The sequence below is a fragment of the Pleurodeles waltl genome, chromosome 4_1 (assembly GCF_031143425.1).
Source record: "Pleurodeles waltl isolate 20211129_DDA chromosome 4_1, aPleWal1.hap1.20221129, whole genome shotgun sequence".
NCBI lineage: Eukaryota > Metazoa > Chordata > Amphibia > Caudata > Salamandridae > Pleurodeles > Pleurodeles waltl.
Window position 1 is genome coordinate 573,293,356 of NC_090442.1, and position 17,413 is coordinate 573,310,768.

General features: G+C 42.2%; 1 protein-coding gene across 2 annotated transcripts in view; it reads left to right on the forward strand.

Annotated features, from left to right (window-relative positions):
* The window catches only part of DOCK4 (dedicator of cytokinesis 4), a 1,300,588-nt gene that overhangs the window by 1,063,384 nt on the left and 219,791 nt on the right, over window positions 1-17,413 (forward strand). The window lies entirely within an intron of this gene.

The following is a 17,413-nucleotide window of genomic DNA, read 5'->3' on the forward strand; positions in this document are numbered from 1 at the left end:
TATTTGTTTTGCCAGAGTGGCTTTGCTGTACAGTAGGTTGAAGTTAATGTGCATCCCCAGATTTGACCGTGCATGCATGTTTGCTTCTCTAAATTCGGATGCACTGTGTGTGTTTGCGGTGATTGTGATTAGCCGGTGAATCGTAACCTTGCCTCCTGGATCCCCGTTAGCGCGCTCGCGTTGAGCAGCGCATGCGGCGCAGTCTGGTGTGTGAGCAGCCCCTGGCATTGATTCTGTGCGGATGCAGCCCACGCAAGGTTGGGTAGAACACAGCTCTGTTCTCCAGTGCAGTGCTGTCCCTGCGGCCATGGGTTCGCCCTGCAGGCTCGAGAGGCAGTCGGAAGCAGGGCGCACAGGCAGCGAGCCACAAAGCGTAGCCTGTGCTGAAATGTGAAGCGCGCGCACTAAGGCATCGCTAGCACCCCGTCGAATTAGCAGGCATGGCAAGGTGAGGCTGCTGCGTGATTTCCCCCTTTATTTTCACTGCATTTCTTCTTGAATAACCCGGACTTTCATCCATTTCTGTTGCTTGTATTTTGTTTTCTACTCCGTTTGGAATATGTCTTCTTTAAATGTAATGATTTGAGGTATCAGGGCGCATTACTTAAGCAAGGCCCCCTGCCTCGCCTTCCTACTGGCAGCGACCTGACATATGTAAATGTTTCTTCTCAAACCATTGAACCAGCTACAACCCCTTATCAACCATTTTTCATTCTATTCCGTCAAGTAACTCCTTTAGAGCAAACCTTCGCCCGCGCTGTTTCAGCAACATAGATGTGTTTATATTAAAATAATGACCCTCCTACAGCAAGCGGGTGTGCGTGGGCCACCACCGCCACACGGGCAGGGCAGGGAAGGGAGGTTTGCGACTTAGATAATTTTAGGACATTCGGGAGACACCCCGCCGCCCCCACCCACAGCGGTGCTTTTCTAGTGGAAGGACCGAGATTGGCAGGATATGATTTAAATGCAAACGTTATGGAAGCGGCTCGCTTTTGTCGCCAGTGTCTGTTGGAGGCAAACTGTTGCTAATAGCTGTTTCCTGAGGGTCTTTGCAGGTTGTGAGCTAGTGCGGTTATTTTAGACAGGTAGCGGAGGAAGAGTAAACCTAAATTACGGCACCTTTGCAGTATTATTGCATGCATTCTCTTTTTTAGTTTCCCACCTTATATTTTGTGAACTGTGTTCTTAAAGTTAAATCGATATATGACAGAACTAAAAAGCAGAGTATACACAGGTCACTTATGGGTTCTGTTCCTGCACTGAGTAGTTTGCACGCCTAAAAACAGCGGCACCAGGTAATGGGCTTTAGCGTGTACCTTGAGTACTGGTTATTATAAAGAAGACTGTGCTAGGGCTCCTATAGCGACCAAAAGGCATGTCCCCTCCTCTTCTCATTAAGTTGGTGTAGGTATTTTACCATCTAAACCCTGCGCGCCAGACGTGATCGCGCATGCACCTTCTTTCCGGGGTCCTCCCATTGTGCAGTGCGTACTTCTTGAAAGAGACCAGGCAGGTTGGCTTTGGTCTGTGGCTGTATATGCAACAGACTGAAGAACCACAACTCCTGCATCCAGCAAAACATGTTTGATTATATTGAGAAAAAGAAACAAAGTCCTTCAAAAGTGTCTGTAAACGCCTAGTGATGAGGTGTGAACTTGTATTCTTCGTTTTTCATTCTTAATGCCTTGCTTTGCTTGTAGGCCCATGTTGCTTGTAAGCACAGCAGGCTTGACCGAAAAACCGTGCATTGGAGTTGGGCATCAGCAAACTTCATGGAGCTGTTTTCCTTAGGACAGGCGGGAAGTGCACACTGGTTTCTGTGTTCAGGCACTCTGCACATTCAGATTCCCTCGGTTTGGTTAATGGTAGATCACGGCATAATTACCTTTTTTCCATATGGACACATTGAGCATTTCAAAGATTATTTCAAAGCTACTTAGAATTTTAATGAGCTTCCTGAACATGGCTAATGTGATATGTCCCCCAGTCACAGCTGCATCTATAAAGCCCCTTTGTTGTGCTGGGTTTAATATCCTGTTTGTCATCACTGGTGTGCTCCAGGTACGCCTGTCCCACCCTTCCCTTACTGGTCGCTGCTAGGTCAAATTTCCTAATGATACACATAGGCCTGATGCGTTATATCTATCCTGCCTGCTGTTGAAACTGGGGTTTTTATCGTCATTGCAACGAGTTATGCAAGAGACATCAGAAATTCTGGCTCAGTAGAATAGTAAATAGTTCCCTGAGTAGCAACAACTTGTTCACACCTATGTTCCCAGAGAACCGTCGAGAACAACCTATTGTTCCAGCAGACTAGACTGATCCCCTCTAGTGTTTTTTCTCAGCTAGATCTTGAGCTACCTCAGTTTTCAATAACTGTTTAAATTATTAAATCTGACCCTCTCAATCCATGAGAGGTCATGCTTCTCTTGAGTTGACTGGCAGCCAACGTAAATCCTTCTGTTAAAAAGTTTTCGTATTGAATTGCAGCTTTGCTAGGACAACACAGGCTGAAGAGGTGCATGCTACTGTGGTGGCAGTAGTATAGTTTCTCTTGTTAAGGATGGTTCACTTTAGATCCATAGTATAACAGCCTCTCACTAATCTGAACATGACCACTGTCACCCCGGTGTATGTTTTAAATGCACTCCCCTTGGCTTCTTAATGTGTGCTTGTGTTTCCTAATACTTTGGATTGACAGATCATGTAATATCTGAGAGGGTTTGTTTTACACATGGCCAAAACCTCTAGTACATACTTATAATGAGATCTGCAGTGTCACTAGATATAGTGACGTAATTTGGCCATTAAACACAGTCCTCAACTAACAGGTGTTCTTACAGGGTAATTTTTTGCCTGAAGCAACGTTGAGCTAGATAGTGCTTCGACACCTGTGCTAAGACATATTGAAGAGATCAATTGCATGTATGTGTTAATGCTTTATTTTCGAACAGAGTTCACTTGCGAAGCAGCATCCATTACAGCTGTCCATCAGTTATGTCTACAGTACACAATCGTGGTGTGTAAATCTTATTGAACTCTGTTTTTGAGACCTTGAGATTTATTTGGAAAATGTTTTTTTCTCCAGACATATCAGCTTTGACATTAGGATCTCTTATATTTTTTACAAGGGTGTCCTGCACATCAGTAGTCTGTTTTCCGAGCACCTCCTTTCCTGTTACACATGCCTTCTGGGAAGATCGGCAACACAGGCTGTGACTGGCAGTTTTCTGCTAGTGAACATGTCTGAGCTTAGACTGCCCTCTTGAGTGTTTTAGGCAGGCACTCTTGGGGGCTTGCTGCTCTTCACATTTTTGCAGACTGCCTCCGAGTGGTCCAAGCGGTGACCGACAGCACTTACCGTTTGGTGACACAAATGCCACAGGGGCCGTTGCTGTAGAAAGACTGTAAATGTATCATTGTGTTCAAGAGACATTTACTGACGCCCCGAGAATTCTGTAGGAGTGAACTGGTTATTTCTTTGCTTTATGTGTGGCTTTTCTGCCCTTATTGATCACACTGCCTGCTTCAGTGGTAGGCATGAACATTTGTGTCATAAACCAGCATTTCAGTGATTAGATGCCAGTAATTATTGTAACATTTCTTCGTGACTTTCATAATCCAACACAAAATCTAACTAAAATCTTAATGTGTTGTACCTCAGCTTATTGGTTGTTCTTCACATTTGAATTTAAATGTGTTGGAACCATCGTCATGGATTTATAACAGATTCAATGAGCAGTGGTATTTTTGTAGGACTGTGGGGTTTTCCTATCTTGCTCAGTTTTACAATTGCTTGAAATAGTTCTTAGAATGTGAACAGGAGGCTTGAATGATTAATAGACATGTTTAAATATATTATCATGAAGATGGTTGTGAGAAAAAAAATCTGACCATCTCTCGGATGCACAGAGATATGCAGGAGCATTTCGTGTTCTACATAACCTTGGACAGTGTTGGACATTGGTTCGCCCTACAGGGGGGTGAACCTTACTCAAGCAGGAACCACAGTCTTTCAGGGCAAAACACAGGCTAACTCCAAATAAAGATGTGCTTAACCCTCTGGTAGCTCGTTGCAAAAGCAATTAGGCTTAACTTAGAGGCAATGGGTAAAGAACGCATTTATGTTGTACTTCAGACAGTAATAAAATGAAAAATACAACACAAGACAAATCCTACAACAATTTAGAAAAATTGAGTGAAATGTAGTAAATTGTTTGACACCAAAATGACAAAAATCCTATCAGTAGAGCCAGAGATATGCAACTTTAACATTTTCAGGTGAATAAAGCGCCTAAAAGCACAAAGTGGCAATCGCGGTTATCTGGTCGTGCAAGACCGGGTGCAAGTTACAAGTTTAGGCCATCCACAATGGAGCATGGGCCGTATACAGGGAGCAGGTTAGTGTAGCTGAAAGAGTTACCTTCTAAGTCCAGCACGAAGAGTTCCGATCACTGTGGAAAGTGCCCTGAGGAACAGAGAGAGTGTTGCAGATGGTCGTCAATGTAGCGTGAAGATCCTGTCTGGTGTCACGGATATTCGAGCTGGCGGTCACCACAAGCTATCAGTGCTGTAGCGCAACCTGCAGAATTTGCGCTGCCTGGCATCATTAGCTGTTGCTGTGGCACAAAGAGTCAGGTTTTTTGGATCTTTGCATTGACGGGATATGTGGGTGCATTTGCGAAGAGCCCAAAACTTCAGGAGAGCTCAACCGAGGCCGCACCAAGGGTCCAGGACCCGAGGGGGGCGACTTGGGGGTCAGGAACTCACTTCGGAAGGGCTCAGTCAGGTCCAATTGCATGTTCAGGCAGCAGGTCAGCTGAGTAGTTGCAAGAAGGCTCTGTAGCTTGTTAAGTACCTGTAGCTCAAAACAGGAGGTCAGCTGGCTGACCCTTGGAGTCATTTCAGCCTGGGATGAAGGGTTCAGTCCAGTGTTAAATCTCAGAAAGCAGAGCAGCAGTGCGGCAGAGTGGCATCCTTCTGGCAGAAACACATACAATAGTTCTTCTGTAGTATCCACAGGTCTAGGAGTGTACTGAAAAGCTTTCTGAGGGTCCATTATTTATAGCTGGTGCCTTCTTTGAAGTGGGAGAAGTTCCCTACCTCACCTGCCTTGACTCCAGTTTAGTTGCATTAACAATGTAGTGGTGACAAGTCCTTTATATGATACGAGCTCGGCCTCCTTATCCTGCCAGTTGATGTCCCATCTAAACACACCAAAGCCTTCCATTGTGTAGCTGTCTGGGAAGAAAACTCCAACTCCAACTGTCAAATACACCCAGTCATGTGACCCAGGAACAGGGTGCAGGCACCAAAGAGGGCAGGAGAATGGTAACTTTCTAAAAATGGCATTTTGAAAATTGTAAATTAAATTCTAACTTTATCATTAAATTGAATTTACAATTTCTCAGAAATCAAAAATGAAATGTGGACCTGTTCCCGATCAAAAGTTAGCACTTTCTGAAGAGTTTTTCACTACCAGGGCATGTAAAAGTTAAATGTATAAGTCCAACCTTTTAAATACACTGCACCCTGCCCTCTGGGCTGTGTAGGGCCTAGCCTTTGGGTGTCTTACATGTATTAAAAAGGAAGGTTTAGGGCTGACAAAAGGTTTATTTTTATTCAAACTAGAAAACCAAACGGTTGACTAGAACCAAAGCACACTACAAAAGGCCCATAGGCCAAACAACTCTACAATAATTCAGCGTTTAGAAAATGAGGTCAAAAATCAACATGTCGTATTTCATCAGTTCATAAGATGATAAACCAATTCTTCTCATACATTTTTAATTCAAAGATCATTCAAATGTTGCCTCACATTCAAAATGCTAACACTATACAGCTAAGCGTAGACCAGCGTTAACATAGCAGTTTTGTTGAGACCCAGTGCATTTCTGATGGTTACACACTTCTTCAGCGGCAACTAAAGCAAAAAGATAAACCGATTGTTAATCGAACATCAATCCATATACATTAAATATTCCATGGACAAAAGAGCAGACTTTACACACATGAAAATCGTGCGGGAATACCAATGCTCACATTGGTTGTATAAAATTAACACAGTTCCCTCTCCAACCATTGAATCAACATGATGTGATGATCGAAAAGCACTTCATGCTAAAAGTATTCATTATAAATCATCAAACGTATTATGAAATAATGCATACTTTGTTCAAACATCTGGTGACTAGAAAAGGGAAAACCGTGATACTTGTGGCGATAGTATGCTGGTGAAATCAGACCAACCTACAACACCACATAAGCTTGCTGTGTTTACCTAATTGCATATATTAAAGGTGCATTTCTAAAGAGAGCTAGCCTAAAGCTACATATCTATTGTGGCTGAATCATGGCTTATAAACACCATACACCTGTTCTAAGAACACAAGTAGTGCCCACTATCTTGGATATCTTTTATGGGAAACGGAGGTGGGAGTGTTTCCTCGGTCACCACCCAGTCAGTCTGTCAGGCAGGATCAGGATGCTATCCTTGCACACTGAAATCCTGACAGAAGGTCATAAACTACAATCATTGTAATCTGTAGCTGCCGCACCACTTTTCCAGTGATGTGCAGCCTTCATCTATAAACCCCTGCGTAAAATGCTGAAACAATCCATGCTCTGTTACTTCAAGTCTGCAGATGGCCTGTTCACTGACATGTGCAAATTTATCAGTGTAGAGTATCGCAGTATACAGTTGCTGTCAACACCAATATTGTATATCATTCTTTCCTTACACGAAGATCGTGGTGTGCTGAACTTCTGTTCAGGTTGGTTGCCTAATGACAGATGTTGGTTCACCCACCCAGGATCAGCATAGAATCACAGGTATGCCCCACCTACCCTCAAAAAATGACTTCCAAATGTACAGACCATGGAGCACTGAGGAAGAGAAGGAGATGCATGTTCTAAAGTGTAATAGCAGCATACATATGTTGAAGGTTCATCAATTTATATTAAATAAATTTACTCTGGGGAAGGACACTTAATGGGATATGTTTTCTGCTTGCATCTATCACACCTATTTGAAGAGGCTTAAAAGATGTATGCACTGTTTTTGCATAATAAGCAGTACCAAAATGCATAATTATTAATTATATCAATCGTGAATCTAAAGTAAGAGTGTAAAGACAAATTCAGTACTTAATTGGTTAAATACCTTGGTCAGTTCCTCTCTCAATCAGGGCCACTTCCCTGAAAAACTAAAAATGGGTCAAATGAGAACCTGAACAACCACCGCCCAGTCTCCGCACTCCCATTTTTAGGCAAAGTCATCAAAAGCTGAGTAGCATCCCAACTAGCTTCACACATCCAAACAAACTACCTCCTAGACACTCTCCAATCAAGTTTCCGCCGTGGTCACCGTACAGAAACTGCGATCCTCCAAATAGTTGATGATTCTCTTAGAATCCTTGACTCCGGCAACACCTTCCTACTGTTCCTCCTGGATTTATCTGCCACATTTGACACTGTCAACCATGATGACCTCCTTCGTATTATTGAACTACGCAGGAGATGTGGAGGAACGGTCCTCAACTGTTTTTTCTCTTACCTATCCAACAATTCCTAAATTGTGAAAATTGGCAACTCATTCTCAAGACCAGTCAGCGTTCACCAAGGTGTCCCTAAGGTTCTATCCTCTCCCCAACCCTCCTCAATTGCTACCTAGTACCACAATGTGTGATGCTCAGAAACTCTGGGATTCTCTTCCACCTCTACGCCAATGATACCCAAATATATTTGAAAATCTCATCCACAGAGGATGTTGCCCTGCTTTCAAATACACTCTCAATTATTCAAAAATGGATCTCTAACCACCATTTAAAACTCAACCCAACCATAATAGAATTTCTTTTGATCTCACCTCAGAAAGCTAAACTGCATGTACAAGAACGGATGGCTAACCTTTCTGCCATCGTAGGCCGCCTGGCTATTGTCACGAGTACCTGATCACTTGGAATCACCCTGGACAATCGTCTTAATCTCCACGCCCACATAGCATCAATAGCCAAATGCGCACAACATCAACTTAGGCAGCTTTGGGGCATCCAAAAAATTATTCCGGTACAAGACCTCAAAGCAGTGGTTCAGTCTCTCGTTCCATCTAGACTAGACTATGGAATTGCCCTTCTCTCAGGCATTAACAAAGTTCACCTAGGTCCACTGAGAGCAACACTACTTGCTGCAACATGCTTTGTCATGGTTCTCAAGAAATTTGACCACATTTCCCCTGCCATTCTAACCCTCCAATGGCTCCCCATTGAAGCTCTTGCATCACCCACAGAGCGCTGCACTCCTCCTCACCCTCCTATCTAAACGAGAAACTGAAAATGTCCGGATCAAATAAGGGTTCCAGAAATGCTCAAAAGCTGCTCCTGGAACCCCCCCACCTTAGGACGAGAATGATACATTAATCAATCCTTCTCTGGCAGCACCACTAGAATCTGGAACTCTCTGCTTCCCTCACTCTAACTACCACCTGCCTAGCAACCTTCAAAAAAGGCCTCAAGCTCCTCCTATTCTCCTGTTTGATTAATTCACCCTTGACCAGACTTATTTACTTTCTCCATTGCTTCCTGATCTGCTTCGTTTAGATGTTTGTGTCCTCCGCCCTATTTTTGTAGCTGTCTCCTGTGGTAAATCCTGTATACTTACATTGACGTAAATGTCTAAGTTCAATTATTATTAATGTAACTCAGTATTCTGTGTTTTGTAAAGCGCTCTGATACCTTCAGGCCATGTCCGTGTTATATATATGCCATACCATATATTTCTTTTCATGCTATGTGGAAAAATCTTCCTGCAATAGTAATGCATACTAAAATGTTCCTCTTGTTTCATAAGCAACATAACACATTGCTTTATAAATAACGGTATTTTAACAATGTTTTATTGGATTCTCTAGTTTTTATCCATACGGATTGTAATTTTGTATTTGACTGGTTTACTATTTTTACTCAAGCTTCTCAGATGCACATGTCTCTTTTCTTTGTTTGGATGGACGCAAAGAAATTTATAACTGCAATTTCTAAAGGCTGACTCTAGCCTTTTCAAATCTACTGGGATTTTGTTGTGTTCTCAAGGGTAATTTTTCAATGAGTCAAGGCAGAAAGGCTGGAAGTTGGTAAGGGCTTCTCACCACTCCACAATATAAAATGGGAGGTGCGTTTCCATACACTTTTCACAACTGTGAGTCACTAGTGCGTAAAACGTTCTACACTGTGAACTTTGTCTTCATATAGCGCTTCATATCGTTTGTTCTGTTTGAATGGAGCAAAGACTGACATTTTAAACATTAAGTTGTTGGTCCGGAGTAATCCACAGTTTAATGGCTCACTAGCATGGGTTTCTCGAAGAATCCTTCTCAGCAGGCCAGAAACGTCGGGGAGCCTTTTTGATTGTGATTTCAGCCCCATTCCTCAATTCAAAGCAGTCATAAAATGAATATACTTTCAATTTTATTTCCTACGGATAATCCTCCATCTTCTGCAATTTAATCACCAGCTAGAATTAAATTGAGAACTATAATGACTCAGATTATGTGTCGGCACCAAATAAAACTGGCCATGAAACTCCATTCACAGAGAATTGGGCATACCTCGTATACCCTCCCCTCTATCATTTTATATAAGACCCGCAGAATTTAAATGTTTATATTGTGGTTTACATTCAGTAACAGCTGGAAACCTGTCATATAAACCATTGTGGGACTGCTGACTTACACCTGGAGTTCAGCTTTTTATTTAGTCGTCATTACGTAAAATACAGTATTCTGTGAAAATTCATTTGAGGTGCAACCAACACATCAAAAACAGAATGCATCTCGGGTGCAAAACAGTGCAATTTTAGCAGAAACGAAACTTGACGACATGCAATACCACCTCAGTACACATTACAGAACAACAACAGCACAGCATCCTGACCATCTAGGTCTATTTGCACACCTCTTCTTTCTTCCGGACCATCCCCCTCTTGCACTGATTAGGTCTTAATTCTCTTAGTGCTAGGATACTCACAAACAGCATTGTTGGTCAGATGAATGTCAATGATCTGAAACTTGAGAATGTATGTTACAGGACATTTATATGTTTTAGAGTTGGTGCTAGCGACTCTATATGTATGGTTAGGTCTGAGTTAGTTTGCTTGCACCTTTGGCATTGTTGATGTTGATGAATATACACAAAACTATCCAAAATAGAAAATCTATCTTAACTTGGGTATGTTAAGGTTCGTGCTGCTAAAATTTTAAAATGAACGATGGTCAAAGAATAAGTGTTTTCCACTTAAAACTGCTTTCCACTGTAGAAGAAATGGCTGAGTTGAATCACTTCAGATTTGCCTTGACATGAGAGATGTACTCAGACCTGTGCCTTAGCTTTTCCTTGAAATGGGGACACAAAAAGTGCTCATTTGCTGATAACTTTGACACCCTTTGACAAATCCACTCAAAATTCGTCATGAATTTACATGTTTAGTTTTTCATTAGTATGTGAAGTTAGGCCCAACACAAGAAGCACCGTTTACATGCACATCTGACAATGAATTGGGGTAGAATTTGATAGAGGGTCAAGCAGCTTTGATTTCCTAATAACTCTGGCAGCATTTGACAGATTCCTACAAACGTTGAGAAACTAGAAGTGGATTTACCGTGCAAACTGCATGTGCATCGGATGGTTAGCCACAAGGTAGATTGTTTGGGGCAGGGCTTGGCCAAAGACTTGGCACTGTGATGTACCTGCCACTGTGCTTGGCCAAAGCCCATGCACATCAGGGTTTGGCTGCATGTGGACAGTATTGCTTTAATAGAGATTAGATGTAGTGTATCCTAAACAGTTAAAGTGAAGTTGTGGTCAGCTTTTTCATAACATCTTGATATTTGTTTGAAAAACCTCCGAAATTCGCTTAAAAACAGACAGTACAAGTGTAGTTATGGTTTCACAATAAAATATAACCCCCTGAAATTCGGAGTCATTGTTAGCTCCACAAACCATAGTTCACACACCTGCCATGTAAAACCATTATTCACACTTGAAATACATTTCTTATGACCTTGCAATATTTATAAAAATATGGCCTTTTACACCACATCATTAAATTATAACACACCGAGGACATACTGTACCATAGCCCTTTCGTTCCTCATATAAATAATAAAGCAGGAAGTCATGCCACTGGTGGTATCAGTTGTAATTTGCGAAGCTGTCTGTTACGTTAAAGGTGAGGTGATGAGCATTACATTTGATGCATGAGCTTTGGGATACATGGCAAGTGTGCGAGCTATGGGTTGTGGAGCGAACAGAAAAAAACGAGGAATTGCAGCCTAAAATCCGTAACGGTCGCTGTTGGAGCTGGAATGTCCCCTGCATGGTTTTCGCAGCCGTACACCCTTGCCAAAAGTTACCCAACTGACATCTTCTATAGTAATCTAGATTTTGTGTACCCAGTGCGCTCAACAATTATGTGAAGTCTAGCTTGAGTAAAGGGATTGATGCCCAGAATAGGGCTATGTTGTCAGGAGGGATGCACCTAGCATGCCATCCTTTCTACATGGACACTTAAAAGATGCGAGGAACCCAAAACTATATTTTCAGTTGGCAAATATTTTTCATGCAGGATGGCTACATTCTCACTTAGGACCCATGCTGGGTTAAATTGAATCCCCTGAATATGGAGGACGAATATCGGTCACCGTCCCAGATAACTGTTACCTGATGTGCCCAGGGTCCACATTAACAATAAGGTGTGCACCCTTTATGAAGCTATGCTTCTCGACTCAGTTTGGAACAGAGAAGCGAGATGATCATGTAGCTCTGATGGGACAAATGGTCTTTTAAATATCTTGCTTTAACATGGCTGCGAAGCCAAACAGGGAAATTGTAAACAATGGAATGAGCTACTGTTTCCTGTGAACCGTCCAGCTTCCAAAGTGATGGCAAACATGCACTGGTTCCAGTTTGAGGCACAAATTCTCCTTCTCACAGGTGGGGTGGGATGTTGCTCGGGCAGTGAGTGATGTCATATGACAACCACTTATATCAGTCATTTTGAGTCCTATATTCCAGCCAAGCTATATGGACTAATGATAGCATTCATTGCTAATTATACTTTTTAAGGTTTGGCTTGACACCACAACTGTCTGCTTGACCTAATGCGTAGAATACACATAAAGTTGGCTTTGAATCAGCCCCCGTCAACCAGTGGCTTATTTGGATCAGTCTGTTGCAGCTAATGGCTTGAGACGTTGTCACTTTCATCTAGGATCAGCCCATGGTAGTATTTCTCTCACCATCATGGTTTTCCCAACTGTTTACTGATGTTTGAGGTTCTGTAGGCTGCAATACCTAGTGGAGGGACAGGGAGTAAAGAAGGTTCAGCACACACATTGCCTTAATTTCTAATATTGTGTGCTGTTCCTATTGGAAGCATGAGCTCAAGCCTATGGCCCTATGCAATTTGTGGTCAGAAGAAGTGTTTATTTAGCAGAACAAGAGCCCTAACCCGCACAAAGGGTGGCATGCTTCATCATTGGGCTCCTCACTGAGCAGGCGCTGCAGTACTCAACAGGTTACTGAACAGGCGCTTTTTATTAGAGATCTTTTTTCGATTCTGCCCTGTGTGAGGTAATTTGCCTTGCTCTGCTAAATAAACACTTTTTCTGACCACAGATTGCCTAGGGCCATAAGGTGTGAGCCCTGGAGTTGAATAGGAACTGCATCCTGTATTATATTAGAATTTGATCTGACACTTGCACCGTCAGCCCACATTCAATCTATGGGTAAGCTAGTGTGTATGCATGCACAGGCACTGATCTCTTAGTCGATGACTGACTCTTCTAGACTGAGTACTGCGCTAGTTCTTCCAATTCTTAGAAAGCTTCAGAGATTTGTGAGAAAGCAGCCACCACTCTTCACTGTAATTCTTACTAGAGTCGGATTTATCTAAGCAAAGCAGCTGGCTCGAATTGCCTCTTAATTCAAGCACATTACCACTTGACCAGATGCTCTACTTCAGGACTTTCTTCTGGTTAGAATTCCCTAATTAAAATTACTTTTTCTGCCCATTGTAAGTTGTTGTGGCTCTTAGTTTATTAGGTATAGAGGCATGTCAGATCATCTGCCTTTCCCTTTGTGATCTCAGTGTGTCTATCTCTTTCTTCGTGTAGCATTATAAAAGCAGGTGTTTCAGAAAAACAGACTCTCTTCATGCTTAGATAGTAGAGAATCAAGGGTTGGCAAAGCAAATAGGCCTGGTGTTACTCTCATAGCACATGCAAGCAGTGGTATGCACAAGAAAGTAAAGGGTATTCTGCGACATGTCTGTGCAACCTTCCTCTTTCTGTGACTCATATGTCTGTTACCTGTTTTACATTTCTAAAGCTAGCAGTACAGATAGGGTAAAGGCATTTAATTTGATTGTTGTTAGCCAAATTTGGCAAGGCAGTTGAAACAATAGGTCCGGCCGGCTGAGCATGTATGGTGCTGGAGAAGGGCAGGGAGATGGTGGTTCTTGAGAGGTTGTCCATACACATCACAAAGGGTAGAAAGCATCTTCTGTCCACCTGGGTGAGCATGTAGAAGTGACATACCAGCTCAGACTAAGGCCACCGAGATTGTTTAATGAAGATTGAGAAGGGTAGTAACCAAAGGTTGGTAAGGGTGATGGTCTTTATTCCAAGACAGGTGCGCAGAACGTAATATAATGGGAGAAACATGAAACACTGTTCATCCAGACTGAGAAGCTCAAGCTCGTGATGGGTGATGAAAGAGTTAAGGGAGGATATGTTGATGTTTAATTTTTCTCTTTTATTTTTTAACTACATTTTTCTTTAATTGGTAATATGTTCTGGAATGAGGTGAAAGGCATGTTCGTGAAATCTGTGCGTTTAAATGGTCATATCTTTTTAGTTCTTCATGGTACCTGAAATAATCTTATCACTTTATTGCAAAAAAAGAAATAAAGAGGGTAGATAGGTATGGCAGAATAATTGAAAAATTGAAATAAGCAGCAGGATGCTAAAGAACAAACATTAAATAATTCAGTTTTCACCAAAAGGGACTTTAACTGGGTTGGTTTAGTCAGCCTGGTGAAGGTCATATAAGTTGAAAAACTAGATCAAATAGTTTAAACAAAAAGGAGTTATCAGTACAATATTCTTTTTTTTTCAACCCAAATTATATAAAATCTTTTTAGGGTCGAGCCTGCGCTAGCATGCGCTTGCGAGACGCTGTAGTAGTTAGAAAAGGGCTTGGAGCCCTGTCCATGTCACGTCAGTGTCTTTCATTGGCTTGTGGGCTTGCCTTTTAAAATCTGCTTGCTTTCATTAGTGGAAGCCATGCATACGTCATGCCTTTTCCGGTGGTTAGCCCTCCTCGAGCACAGCAACCAAGTACTGAAAACATACGAGGCTCTCTGTTTTCCATCCGGTTTGTGGACAACTTTTTATCTTTTTTCGCAGCGCGATCTCGCTTGGCAGAAGTCGAGCGCTTTGCATGACATCGACCTTGTTACAGAGTTAATTGCACTTTTGCAGGTTACATAGATAATTGCACTTTTGCCAATAGGTTTCACTACGAGTGAACTGTAGCAGCGTGATCGCGCTCTTTTTTTCCATTTAATGTGGCAAGAAAAGTCCAGTTGGGAGTTTACAAATGCTAATAGCTCTAACTCGGAGAAATGCGAGACCCGTTGCATTGCAAATGCTTGTTTGATGTTGATCTTCCACTCCCCTTGGTCTCTACAGGTCTAGTACTTTCTGGTTTCAACCCACATTCAGTAATGCTGCTATTACATTATGCCCCACATCATTGAGCACTGAGCTGGGGAATGTGGAGCAACAGGTTCCAATTACTTTTGTGAAAACATCTTTGGTGCATTGTGAGAATGTAAGAAAGTGAATTTAAGCCTGCTTTTTCACAGAAAGATACTGAACACGAGGAATGCTCTTAAAATATCTGTTGTCCCTTTGGGCACATTGTTAATGCTGCCAATGTCACCTTTGAGGAATTTCCCTTTTCCTGCATAATTACAGATGCGTGCATTATTCCTCAGTTCTGAAATTTCTAATACAGGCATCTGTTCCTTTAAACTTTTGGGGTCCCTCATAAAATTACTGTTGTTTCTACTATATTAAACAGTGTAGTGACTTTCCACTTTGGTCAACCCAAATCAGATCTTTTGGTGATTCAGTCTTAGGTGCTATCTTAATGTCCAGTGAATTTCCTGATATTTCCCCAGGCAGAAAATTATTGAAATTTACACTGTTAGTTTATTGATCTTTGCCTCAGGCAACCTTCCTCTCATATTCTTTAATGTCACTTGCACACTGGCATTTTATCCCGCAATTTTCTAGGTACTTAGTGAAGCATCTAAATATATTTAAGCCGCCTACAGTCAACATGCAACCAGATGTCTAAGGCTAGTCTGTTTCAACAAATCACAAGATTAAAACAAGACCACGCTGCATGTTCTCTTGTGTCAAGTGTCACTCCATGAAGAATCGGCTGGGTGATATATTTTGGCTTTTCAGAGGATTTGCAAACAAAACTATTGAGTTTACTATTTGATAGGGCCTATCTATTCAAATAAAACATTGATGGGTGTCTTGAAAAACCTATTAAGTGTTTTGAGAATGGGATGACTAGATGAGCTGACCAGATGACTCTGCACTTCATTTGCCCCTCAATATTTAACTTAACAATTTTTTGGAAAGACTTGCCTCAGTTTTCTATAGAAGAGCAAAGGCAAGTGTCACAACATGATTATTGTAACTGCACTAGCGGGGTACATTATCCTTTAGCATAAATGGAGTTTGTACTAGGCCCCTCTTGCTTACATGTTCTTTATGCATGTAGTGCATATTGTGATTGATAATCGTGATAACAAATTCCTCACTTTTTCAATTCCTTTCAGTCCCAGACTAGATCCAGACTTTTTTCCCCAGCAATTGCACCCACGTGCTGATAGATGGTGCTGTTTATACCCACGGTGGCCTCATATCACCTCCAGAAGTGAAGGTGTAGACAGTATACAGACACCACCCACACACACTGTTCACAGTTCCTTTCTTTTCCTACTTTGTGACATGAATCCGGTGCATCTCTCCTTTACTTGTTGGTGCCTGCTTTCTACAAAGTTCTGTTTTTTTTTAACAATGCTTAGGATGACTACAGGCTTGAAACCATGCTGCTGTGGAGTCTACCTGGATGAGATGGATATCAGTGGTCTCTAGGTTCCAAGTGAGCAGAAGCACCAAAGCAGTCGTCTTGTCCTGCCTGCCATTCTGCTGATGCTCAAGGCCACATTCTACCTTCCATCAACAGCAGTCCTGTGCAGGTTTTGTCAGACAATGCAACTGTTTCATGGTAGTGCACCAAATATGGCTGTGTGGGATCCCATGCTGTGCCAGTAGGTGCTAAGTCTGTGGCATTGTATGGACCATCAGTGAATATGCTTGACGTTCAGTCATCTGGCAGTGTCCCTGAATGTAAAGGCAAATGAGCTGAGCAGATGCAATTTAGATGACTATGAGTGACGTCTTTGATAAGTAGTAGATCGAGGTGTCTTAACACAAAGATACATGCTTTGGGTAGATCTTTTTGCTATTGCTGAATGGTTATAGTTGAGCCTTTTGCTCTAAGGTTTCTGTCTCAAAGCTCCCCAGGGAACACGTTCCACCACTGTCTGTGGACTCTAGGCTCCTCTGTGCATATCTGCCTCTGCCACTGCTTCCTCAGATTCTGAAAAAGGTCTGGAGCAATAGGGCTCAGTGTATCCTGATCGCCCCTAGACTTGCTTGGGAAGACCAGATACTCCTCCCCATGGTGTCTGAGCATCTGGATCGCCACTACATCTAGCTGTTTGGGAGGACCTGCTATCCCAACAACATGGCAGGGTGTTACCACCAGCCTCCACAACCTGCACCTCCATGCTGAGATATTGATAGATTTGATCTCTCTGAGAAGGTGTGGGATTTCATTTTGGCAACTCATGCCCCATCCATGAAGTCAATATGCTCTGGAAAATGGCAGCATTTCTTGTCTGATGCAAGTGCCATTTGAATTATCCGCTGTAGGTTAAACTCTCTCTACTCGTGTTTGTCCTGTCTCTAGCTTGGCAAAACCTTGCTGTGGGCACAGTTAAAGGCTATTTGTTGTTCTTCGAAGCCTTTTTTCTACTTACCCGATCAGCACTGCTTGGTTGTGCGTATTTTGAAAGGGCTTACATGCATATTTAATTCTGATCCTTTTTCTATGCTGCAGCGGGACCATAAATTGGTTCTTACCTTATTGTTGTGCACCCACTTTGAGCATATGTACAGCTTTTTCCTGAGAACATTGACCCTTAAAACTGTCTTGCTCATTGCAAGTACTTCTGTGCACCATGTTAGTCAATTGCATGTTCTGTCAAT